The 12,718-nt window shown below is 48.2% G+C and overlaps 1 pseudogene; it reads left to right on the top strand.

Annotated features, from left to right (window-relative positions):
- Window positions 1–2,402: 2,402 nt before the first annotated feature.
- On the top strand, window positions 2,403–12,021 carry LOC119321275 (annotated as a pseudogene).
- Window positions 12,022–12,718: the final 697 nt, after the last annotated feature.

A 12,718-nucleotide genomic window follows, 5' to 3' on the forward strand; every position in this document is an offset into this window, starting at 1 on the left:
TCCCCTAAAAAACACAGCGCCCTACCTCGACTTCCCTACCTGGCCGCCGCCGCCGCCGCCCACCGATCTCATCGCCTCCCGGCGATCCCCTCCTCCCTCCCGTAGCTCGAACGACCCACTATTTTGGCCACGAGTACCGCCTGCCTCTTCGCCCATGCGTCGCCCCTCCTCTTCACCATAGCCACGAGCACCATCCGAGGCGGAGCCGCGGCGCCTCCACAGATGCGGCGGAGACACCATATCCAGTGGAGACGGTGGTGTAAATCTTCTCCCACTCTGCTCCTTCCCCTGGTTACCGGCCTGCTCCACCTCCCCTCTGCTTCGTGTGGATCTGCTCATGTGCAGCAGTAAACTTTATTTAGGTAGAACTATTCTTCTAGGCCTTTTTTGTTACTTACAAATTAACTCTTTGAGCCAATGCTTACGGCATGAAGTATTACCTAGAGTTCCTTAATCAATCTGCTTGTCCATCGTTTCATTTGGTTCAATTACTATCAGCAAGAACGCATTGTGAAACCGTTAGCTTATGAATGTGTGCTCTTCCTGCAATAATAACATTTGCAATGCAAGGGCCGAGGCACACCCATGCATCAAGATGATGTGCACCACGTGGGAAGTAATACTAATATGGCCTAAGTGGATAATGAAATATCCAAAGATACACTTGACTGGATCAACTTTTTTCTCTTGAATTGTTCCTCATGATGCGCAGATGTAGATGCTATATTTTTACAATTTCAAATCACCTATGCATGCCAATGTGATTCTTATCCTTTTCATTATACAGTGTGTTCCCATCAATCCATCCATGCACTGAACCGATTTTTTTTACTCTGTTGAGGTTGCAATTACGAACGAGTAGCATATGTATGCACTGAACTACTTGCATAAGACAGTGAAATACTTCTTACTCGCGTGAGTGGAATTTTGGAATAGAGAAAGAACATACAACAGAGATCACATAAAACAAGTTTGATAGGTCCGTTGCATCGCACGGGCATTTTTGCTATATGTACTAACAGGTTCTATTTATTTCCTTTGATCGGTCAACACTCCTATGTCCTACGTAGGTAAGAAGGAAAGAAAACCTAACGGTACAGCCGGGCAAAACAGTCAACGGCGAGCTTCATCGCCGCGTACGCGTCGTAGTACCTGGCCATCACCGGCTGGGGCATCAGGACTTAATGCTGGTGAAGAATGTGTGGGTATTGGTAGAGCTCCAAGAAGCTGCCCTTCGTGCTGCCCGTTGTCTTCAGCATCGGTCCCGGGGTGACCACCCTGGAACTCGGCGACGCTACCAAGGCGACACGGTCTGGGTTGGTTCGGTCCCTCATCGAGCCATCATTTGGACCGCCCAACCACCACCGGCGTCAACGTGCTGGGGCAGCGGCGAGGTAGGCTGTGTGTGCGGGTGCTGTGGCGAGGTAGTGGACATGCGGGAGCGCCAACGATGAGGTCGGTGATGTGCCGTGGAAAGTGCGCGGTTGTTAGCCATGAACCTTCCGTAGCAGTTTTTTTCATGAGCCCATGTTTTTTATGTTCGGGCCTTGCCATAATTAGCGGATTAACCATGAAAAAAACATGACATTCGGTTTGTTGTCAAACGGTGTTGTGATTTTCGGATCAAGCGATGTTTCTCTTGTACTTCCTATTTCCTATTCGACTGAATAGAAGTGCAGAAAGTGAACACACCAACACGACTGAAAGCAGTCATATTCAGTTATAGAGGTATACATTTATACAAGATATACACAGGCAGGTGCGGCCAGTAACCCAACTAAGTCCTGAGCTGACCTTGCTAATCCTTTACTCACGATAAAGACGCAGACGATAAGGAAAGGTTGTTACAGAGAGAGCAATGGGAGAGAGAGAATCACGTGGCGGCAGGTGGACCTGAACATATGCTTCAACAAAGAAAACGGCAGCATAGGATCATGGTGCGTGATTATAGACAGAGGCTATTAAATCTCACACGGAAATCACGGCTGAGCGATTCTCGCACGATCCGAAGTTCACACCCAATTGACCGTTTCCTGTGCTGTCTAAAACGGTCGCTGCCATGGTAGCGAAACCCGTAGCTAGAACGCTGCCAGCGCCAAGTTGAGAACTTGAGATCGTCAGTGGTGCATGCACGATAGGGGCGGCGAGAGGCTTGGTGGATGGGGAGGAGAGAAAAGAAGGAGAGGGGAAGCTTGGGGACATGGTAGTTTACCCGGGGGCTGCCGGTCGGCACGCTAAGAACGAATGGCGGCGACAGTGACATTTTTTCTCAGTCCTCTTGGTCGGACCGGTTGAACACCAGACTGGATCGGACCGACAATTTTCCAGGCCGATTTTAGCAGACCAGATCGTCCATTTTCTCTAACAAGCCAGGACCGAGCGTGTCAAACACCGATTGAGCCATGAGCGGTACGTCCAGCCCTGCCCACCGTCGAAGCGAAGCTCCTACTCCACGTGAAGTTGATCGCGCTGTTGCACTCGTATGGTAGGAGCCACGGGCACGAGATGGTGAAGGGCTAAAGGGCTGATCGAGGGTGAGACCCGGATGCTGGTGGTGCAGCTGACCATGGACGAGATCTTCACCTGCACCAAAAAGTTCAAGCAGGAGGTGTTGAGCAACGTGCAGAAGGAGCTGGACCAATTCGACCTCTTCATCTACAATGCCACCATGAAGCAGGTGGTGGACGTGCCGGGGCATGAGTATGTTGGGGAACGTTGCATAAAATAAAAAAATTCCTACGTTCACCAAGATCCATCTATGAGTTCATCTAGCAACGAGAGAGAGAGAGAGATGCATCTACATACCCTTGTAGATCGCGTGCGGAAGCGTTCAAGAGAACGGGGTTGAGGTAGTCGTTCTCATCGTAATCCTATCACCGGAGATCCTAGCGCCGAACGGACGGCACCTCCGCGTTCAACACACGTATGGTCAGCGTGACGTCTCCTCCATCTTGATCCAGCAAGGGGGAAGGAGAGGTTGATGAAGATCCAGCAGCACGACGGCGTGGTGGTGGATGCAGCAGGACTCCGGCAGGGCTTCGCCAAGCAACTGCGGGAGGAGGAAGTGGTGTAGCAGGGGGAGGGAGGCACCAAGACTCAGGGTGCGGCTACCCTCCCTCCCCCTCCTTTATATAGGCCCCCAGGGGGGGCGCTGGCCATGGAGATTGAATCTCCCAAGGGGGCGGCGGCCAGGGGGGTGGAGTGCCCCCCAAGGCAAGTGGTGCGCCCCCCCACCCTAGGGTTTCCAACCCTAGGCGCAGGGGGGCCCAAGGGGGGCGCACCAGCCCACTAGGGGCTGGTTCCCCTCCCACTTCAGCCCAAGGGGCCCTCCGGGATAGGTGGCCCCACCCGGTGGACCCCCGGGACCCTTCCGGTGGTCCTGGTACAATACCGGGTGACCCCGAAACTTTCCCGATGGCTGAAACAGCACTTCCTATATATAATTCTTTACCTTCGGACCATTCCGGAACTCCTCGTGACGTCCGGGATCTCATCCCGGACTCCGAACAACATTTGGTTTGCTGCATACTCATATTCATACAACCCTAGCATCACCGAACCTTAAGTGTGTAGACCCTACGGGTTCGGGAGACATGCAGACATGACCGAGACGGCTCTCCGGACAATAACCAACAGCGGGATCTGGATACCCATGTTGGCTCCCACATACTCCTCGATGATCTCATCGGATGAACCACGATGTCGAGGATTCAAGCAACCCTGTATACTATTCCCTTTGTCAGACGGTATGTTACTTGCCCGAGATTCGATCGTCGGTATCCCAATACCTCGTTCAATCTCGTTGCCGGCAAGTCACTTTACTCGTACCGTAATGCATGATCCCGTGACCAGACACTTGGTCACTTTGAGCTCATTATGATGATGCACTACCGAGTGGGCCCAGTGATACCTCTCCGTTATACGGAGTGACAAATCCCAGTCTCGATCCGTGTCAACCCAACAGACACTTTCGGAGATACCTGTAGTGCACCTTTATAGTCACCCAGTTACGTTGTGACGTTTGGTACACCCAAAGCACTCCTACGGTATCCGGGAGTTACACGATCTCATGGTCTAAGGAAAAGATACTTGACATTGGAAAAGCTCTAGCAAACGAACTACACGATCTTTGTGCTATGCTTAGGATTGGGTCTTGTCCATCATATCATTCTCCCAATGATCTGATCCCATTATCAACGACATCCAATGTCCATAGTCAGGAAACCATGACTATCTGTTGATCAACGAGCTAGTCAACTAGAGGCTCACTAGGGACATGTTATGGTCTAAGTATTCACACATGTATTACGATTTCCGGATAATACAATTATAGCATGAATAAAAGACAACTATCATGAACAAAGAAATATAATAATAATCCTTTTATTATTGCCTCTAGGGCATATTTCCAACAGTCTCCCAGTTGCACTAGAGTCAATAATCTAGTTATATTGTGATGAATCAAACACCCATAGAGTTCTGGTGTTGATCATGTTTTGCTCACGGAAGAGGTTTAGTCAACGGATCTGCGACATTCAGATCCGTATGTACTTTGCCAATATCTATGTCTCCATCTTGAACATGTTCACGGATGGAGTTGAAACGACGCTTGATGTGCGTGGTCTTCTTGTGAAACCTGGGCTCCTTGGCAAGGGCAATAGCTCCAGTGTTGTCACAGAAGAGAGTGATCGGCCCCGACGCATTGGGTATGACTCCTAGGTCGGTGATGAACTCCTTCATCCATATTGCTTCATACGCTGCCTCCGAGGCTGCCATGTACTCTGCTTCACATGTAGATCCCGCCACGACGCTTTGCTTGCAACTGCACCAGCTTACTGCTCCACGATTCAACATATACACGTATCCGGTTTGTGACTTAGAGTCATCCAGATCTGTGTCGAAGCTAGCGTCGACGTAACCCTTTACGACGAGCTCTTCGTCACCTCCATAAATGAGAAACATGTCCTTTGTCCTTTTCAGGTACTTTAGGATATTCCTGACCGCTGTCTAGTGTTCCTTGCCGGGATTACTTTGGTACCTACCTACCAAACTTACGGCAAGGTTTACATCTGGTCTGGTACACAGCATGGCATACATAATAGATCCTATGGCTGAGGCATAGGGGATGACACTCATCTCTTCTTTATCTTCTGTCGTGGTCGGGCATTGAGCCGAGCTCAATCTCACACCTTGCAATACAGGCAAGAACCCTTTCTTGGACTGATCCATTTTGAACTTCTTCAAAATCTTATCAAGGTATGTGCTTTGTGAAAGACCTATGAGGCGTCTCGATCTATCCCTATAGATCTTGATGCCTAATATGTAAGCATCTTCTCCAAGGTCCTTCATTGAAAAACACATATTCAAGTAGGCCTTAATGCGGTCCAAGAATTCTATATCATTTCCCATCAAAAGTATGTCATCTACATATAATATGAGAAATGCTACAGAGCTCCCACTCACTTTCTTGTAAACGCAGGCTTCTCCATAAGTCTGCATAAACCCAAACGCTTTGATCATCTCATCAAAGCAAATGTTCCAACTCTGAGATGCTTGCACCAGCCCATAAATGGATCGCTGGAGCTTGCATACTTCGTTAGCATTCTTAGGATCGACAAAACCTTCCGGATGCATCATATACAGCTCTTCCTTAAGATAACCGTTAAGGAATGCCGTTTTGACGTCCAGCTGGCATATCTCATAATCATAGTATGCGGCAATTGCTAACATGATTTGGACGGACTTAAGCTTCGCTACGGGAGACAAAGTCTCATCGTAGTCAACCCCTTGAACTTGTCGATAACCCTTAGCAACAAGTCGAGCTTTATAGATGATGACATTACCATCCGCGTCCGTCTTCTTCTTAAAGATCCATTTGTTTTCTATCGCTCGCCGATCATCGGGCAAGTCAGTCAAAGTCCATACTTTGTTTTCATACATGGATTCTATCTCAGACTGCATGGCTTCTAGCCATTTGTTGGAATCTGGGCCCGCCATCGCTTCTTCATAGTTCGAAGGTTCATCGTTGTCTAACAACATGATTTCCAGGACAGGGTTGCCATACCACTCTGGTGTGGAACGTGTCCTCGTGGACCTACGAAGTTCAGTAGCAACTTGATCCGAATTACCTTGATCATCATCATTAATTTCCTCTCCAGTCGGTGTAGGCACCACAGGAACATTTTCCTGAGTTGCACTACTTTCTGGTTCAAGAGGTAGTACTTCATCGAGTTCTTCTTTCCTCCCACTTACTCCTTTCGAGAGAAACTCCTTTTCCACAAAGGATCCGTTCTTGGAAACAAAGATCTTGCCTTTGGATCTAAGGTAGAAGGTATACCCAATGGTTTCCTTGGGGTATCCTATGAAGACGCATTTTTCCGACTTGGGTTCGAGCTTTTCAGGTTGAAGTTTCTTGACATAAGCATCACATCCCCAAACTTTTAGAAACGACAGCTTAGGTTTCTTCCCAAACCATAATTCATATGGTGTCGTCTCAACGGATTTAGACGGTGCCCTATTTAAAGTGAATGTAGCTGTCTCTAGAGCGTATCCCCAAAATGATAGTGGTAAATCGGTAAGAGACATCATAGATCGCACCATATCCAATAGAGTGCGATTACGAGGTTCGGACACACCGTTACACTGAGGTGTTCCAGGCGGCGTGAGTTGTGAAACAATTCCACATTTTCTTAAGTGCGTACCAAATTCGTGACTTAAATATTCTCCTCCATGATCCGATCATAAGAATTTTATCTTTCGGTCACGTTGATTCTCTACTTCATTCTGAAATTCCTTGAAATTTTCAAAGGTCTCAGACTTGTGTTTCATCAAGTAGACATACCCATATCTACTTAAGTCATCAGTGAGAGTGAGAACATAACGATATCCTCCACGAACCTCAACGCTCATTGGACCACACACATCAGTATGTATGATTTCTAATAAGTTGGTTGCTCGCTCCATAGTTCCGGAGAACGGAGTCTTGGTCATTTTGCCCATGAGGCATGGTTCGCATGTGTCAAATGATTCATAATCGAGAGACTCTAAAAGTCCATCAGCATGGAGCTTCTTCATGCGCTTGACACCAATGTGACCAAGGCGGCAGTGCCACAAGTATGTGGGACTATCGTTATCAAATTTACATCTTTTGGTATTCACACTAAGAATATGTGTAATATTACGCTCGAGATTCATTAAGAATAAACCATTGACCATCGGGGCATGACCATAAAACATATCTCTCATATAAATAGAACAACCATTATTCTCGGATTTAAATGAGTAGCCATCTCGTATTAAACGAGATCCAGATACAATGTTCATGCTCAAACTTGGCACTAAATAACAATTATTGAGGTTCATAACTAATCCCGTGGGTAAATGTAGAGGTAGCATGCCGACGGCGATCACATCGACCTTGGAACCATTCCCGACGCGCATCGTCACCTTGTCTTTCGCCAGTCTCCGCTTATTCCGCAACTCCTGTTGTGAGTTACAAATGTGAGCAACGGCACCGGTATCAAATACCCATGAGTTACTACGAGTACTGGTAAGGTACACATCAATTACATGTATATCACATATACCTTTAGTGTTGCTAGCCTTCTTGTCCGCTAAGTATTTGGGGCAATTCCGCTTCCAGTGACCCTTCCCTTTGCAATAAAAGCACTCAGTCTCAGGCTTGGGTCCATTCTTTGACTTCTTCCCGGCAACTGGCTTACCGGGCGCGGCAACATCTTTGCCGTCCTTCTTGAAGTTCTTCTTACCCTTGCCCTTCTTGAACTTAGTGGTCTTATTGACCATCAACACTTGATGTTCTTTCTTGATTTCAACCTCTGCTGACTTCAGCATTGAAAATACTTCAGGAATGGTCTTCACCATCCCCTGAATATTGTAGTTCATCACAAAGCTCTTGTAGCTCGGTGGGAGCGACTGAAGGATTCTGTCAATGACCGCCTCGTCCGGGAGGTCGATCTCCAGCTGGGACAGGCGGTTGTGCAACCCAGACATTTTGAGTATGTGCTCACTGACAGAACTGTTTTCCTCCATCTTACAACTATAGAACTTGACGGAGACTTCATATCTCTCGGCCCGGGCATGAGCTTGAAAAACCATTTTCAGCTCCTCGAACATCTCATATGCTCTGTGTTGCTCAAAATGCTTTTGGAGCCCCGGTTCTAAGTTGTAAAGCATGCCGCACTGAATGAGGGAGTAATCATCAGCACGTGACTGCCAAGCGTTCATAACGTCTTGGTTCTCTGGGATGGGTGCTTCACCTAGCGGTCCTTCTAGGACATATGCTTTCTTGGCTGCTATGAGGATGATCCTCAGGTTCCGGACCCAGTCCGAATAGTTGCTACCATCATCTTTCAGCTTGGCTTTCTCTAGGAACACGTTGAAGTTCATGTTGACATGAGCGTTGGCCATTTGATCTACAAGACATATTTTGCAAAGATTTTAGACTAAGTTCATGATAATTAAGTTCATCTAATCAAATTATTTAATGAACTCCCACTCAGATTTGACATCCCTCTAGTCATCTAAGTGTTACACGATCCGAGTCGACTAGGCCGTGTCCGATCATCACGTGAGACGGACTAGTCATCATCGGTGAACATCTCCATGTTGATCGTATCTTCCATACGACTCATGTTCGACCTTTCGGTCTCTTGTGTTCCGAGGCCATGTCTGTACATGCTAGGCTCGTCAAGTTAACCCTAAGTGTTGATGCATGTGTAAAACTGTCTTACACCCGTTGTATGTGAACGTAAGGATCTATCACACCCGATCATCACGTGGTGCTTCGAAACGACGAACTTTAGCAACGGTGCACAGTTAGGGGGAACACTTTCTTGAAATTATTATAAGGGATCATCTTATTTACTACCGCCGTTCTAAGTAAACAAGATGCATAAAACATAATAAACATCACATGCAATTATATAAAGTAGTGACATGATATGGCCAATATCATATAGCTCCTTCGATCTCCATCTTCGGGGCTCCATGATCATCTTCGTCACCGGCATGACACCATGATCTCCATCATCGTGCCTCCATGAAGTTGCTCGCCAACTATTACTTCTACTACTATAGCTAACGGTTTAGCAATAAATAAAGTAATTACATGGCGTTAAATCATTGACACGCAGGTCATACAATAATTAAGACAACTCCTATGGCTCCTGCCGGTTGTCATACTCATCGACATGCAAGTCGTGATTCCTATTACAAGAACATGATCTCATACATCACAATATATCATTCATCATTCATCACAACTTCTGGCCATATCACATCACATGACAATTGCTGCAAAAACAAGTTAGACGTCCTCTAATTGTTGTTGCATCTTTTACGTGGCTGCAATTGGGTTCTAGCAAGAACGTTTTCTTACCTACGAATAACCACAACGTGATTTTGTCAACTTCTATTTACCCTTCATAAGGACCCTTTTCATTGAATCCGCCCCAACTAAAGTAGGGGAGACAGACACCCGCTAGCCACCTTATGCAACTAGTGCATGTCAGTCGGTGGAACCTGTCTCACGTAAGCGTACGTGTAAGGTCGGTCCGGGCCGCTTCATCCAACAATACCGCTGAAGCAAGAAAAGACTAGTAGTGGCAAGCAAGTTGACAAGATCTACGCCCACAACAGATTTGTGTTCTACTCGTGCAATAGAGAACTACGCATAGACCTAGCTTATGATGCCACTGTTGGGGAGTGTTGCATAAAATAAAAAATTTCCTACGTTCACCAAGATCCATCTATGTGTTCATCTAGCAACGAGAGAGAGAGATGCATCTACATACCCTTGTAGATCACGTGCGGAAGCGTTCAAGAGAACGGGGTTGAGGTAGTCGTTCTCGTCTTGATCCTATCACCGGAGATCCTAGCGCCGAACGGACGGCACCTCCGCATTCAACACACATACGGTTAGTATGACGTCTCCTCCGTCTTGATCCAGCAAGGATGAAGGAGAGGTTGATGAAGATCCAGCAGCACGACGGCGTGGTGGTGGATGCAGCAGGACTCCGGCAGGGCTTCGCCAAGCAACTGCGGGAGGAGGAAGTGGTGTAGCAGGGGGAGGGAGGCGCCAAGACTCAGGGTGCGGCTGCCCTCCCTCCCCCCTCCTTTATATAGGCCCCCAGGGGGGGCGGCCCTAGAGATTGAATCTCCCAAGGGGGGCGGCGGCCAGGGGGGTGGAGTGCCCCCCAAGGCAAGTGGTGTGCCCCCCCACCCTAGGGTTTCCAACCCTAGGCGCAGGGGGGCCCAAGGGGGGCGCACCAGCCCACTAGGGGCTGGTTCCCCTCCCACTTCAGCCCACGGGGCCCTCCGGGATAGGTGGCCCCACCCGGTGGACCCCCGGGACCCTTCCGGTGGTCCCGGTACAATACCGGGTGACCCCGAAACTTTCCCGATGGCCGAAACAACACTTCCTATATATAATTCTTTACCTCCGGACCATTCCGGAACTCCTCGTGACGTCCGGGATCTCATCCGGGACTCCGAACAACATTCGGTTTGCTGCATACTCATATTCATACAACCCTAGCGTAACCGAACCTTAAGTGTGTAGACCCTACGGGTTCGGGAGACATGCAGACATGACCGAGACGGCTATCCGTTCAATAACCAACAACGGGATCTGGATACCCATGTTGGCTCCCACATACTCCTCGATGATCTCATCGGATGAACCACGATGTCGAGGATTCAAGCAACCCCGTATACTATTCCCTTTGTCAGACGGTATGTTACTTGCCCGAGATTCGATCGTCGGTATCCCAATACCTCGTTCAATCTCGTTGCCGGCAAGTCACTTTACTCGTACCGTAATGCATGATCCCGTGACCAGACACTTGGTCACTTTGAGCTCATTATGATGATGCACTACCAAGTGGGCCCAGTGATACCTCTCCATTATACGGAGTGACAAGTCGCAGTCTCGATCCGTGTCAACCCAACAGACACTTTCGGAGATACCTGTAGTGCACCTTTATAGTCACCCAGTTACGTTGTGACGTTTGGTACACCCAAAGCACTCCTACGGTATCCGGGAGTTACACGATCTCATGGTCTAAGGAAAAGATACTTGACATTGGAAAAGCTCTAGCAAACGAACTACACGATCTTTGTGCTATGCTTAGGATTGGGTCTTGTCCATCACATCATTCTCCCAATGATATGATCCCGTTATCAACGACATCCAATGTCCATAGTCAGGAAACCATGACTATCTATTGATCAACGAGCTAGTCAACTAGAGGCTCACTAGGGACATGTTGTGTCTAAGTATTCACGTGTATTACGATTTCCGGATAATACAATTATAGCATGACTAAAAGACAACTATCATGAACAAAGAAATATAATAATAATCCTTTTATTATTGCCTCTAGGGCATATTTCCAACAGAGTACTTCTCCTACCTTAGCGAGAAGACACAACATGAGGCAGCGAGCAGGGCAAGGTGGATGTTTGTGGAGCGGGATGGCCTCACGTGCCAGAATGCCGCCAAGGTGGATGCCGAGAACAAGGTGCTCTCTGTGCGGCAGCAGGGCGAGGCGCTCAAGGAGAAGGCCAAGGTCAAGGCGGAGGTGTGGGTGTTTGAAAACACTAGGAAGGCCGACAACGCCGCCTCAATGACCGACCTCGCCATGAAGGATTGAAGGGGAAGGCTGGGACTAGCAGGCCAAGGTCGCGGAGGTTGAGGCCACCAAGGTTGTCGCCATCCGCGATGCCGAGCTGCAGATGGAGGTTAAGACGAAGAACGTGCTCTGCCAAACTGACAAGCTCAAGGTTGAGCAGCTCAGCAAGTCCACAGTACACTACGACACACAGGTTGGTTATGCAATAAGCATGTATAAAAATATAGTACTAGGGACAAGAGAAAATCATACTTATTGACCTCAGCATTTTTTATTTTGTAGGTTCAAGAATCGAACACGCTTCTTCTACAGCTGGCAGAAGGCGGCGGATACGACATTGTATAAGGAGATGAAGGCGGCGGTGAGGTGAAGCGGCCTAGCAGAAACACATGCATGTCTCGATATGGGAGGAAAGGGAGGGAGATAAGGTGAGGGTTAGCGGTGCAACATGCCACACGAGGAAAGGGGTGAAGAGATGACATTGAGGAGGGAAATGAGCTCGGTCCATGGCATGGGTCAGAGTAGAGGAAGGTTGATCCATGGTTTGGCCAAAGGGGTGATGAGCGAGGGAGAAGTAGAAGCCCCCCTCGCATATCTTGGTGTGCGAGCAAGTCTATCGAGGTGGAAGAAGCCTGTCATTTCATGATGGCGTTGGTGACCTTGGCGTGATGTTGTTCGCCGGTTTGTGGGCGGATCAGGCAACCGTCTGGTCTCTCGACCCCCCCCCCTTCACTAATTTTGGTGAGAAGAGGGGCGGGATGAAAGGGTGGAGGGGTGGGAGATGAGGTCGCCGATTCTGTTGGTTGTGGGGGCGAGGGCGGAGAGAGGACAGTGAGCGACGCCGGTGAAGTCTATGGATCTAGAGAGGGAGGGGAATAAGAGAGTGAGTGGTGCGGAGAGGGAGTGGATAGAGTGCGGTCGTGCGGGAGAGGACATCAAGTCGTATAGGAGGGGTATAATGGGAATATCATAAAAATAAAGCTTTATTTATACCTGTACACTATATATATTTAGAATAGCATAAAATATTTTCTCAATAAATTACTTAAAGATATCCAAGAAATTAG

Source organism: Triticum dicoccoides, chromosome 6B (genome assembly GCF_002162155.2).
Source record: "Triticum dicoccoides isolate Atlit2015 ecotype Zavitan chromosome 6B, WEW_v2.0, whole genome shotgun sequence".
NCBI lineage: Eukaryota > Viridiplantae > Streptophyta > Magnoliopsida > Poales > Poaceae > Triticum > Triticum dicoccoides.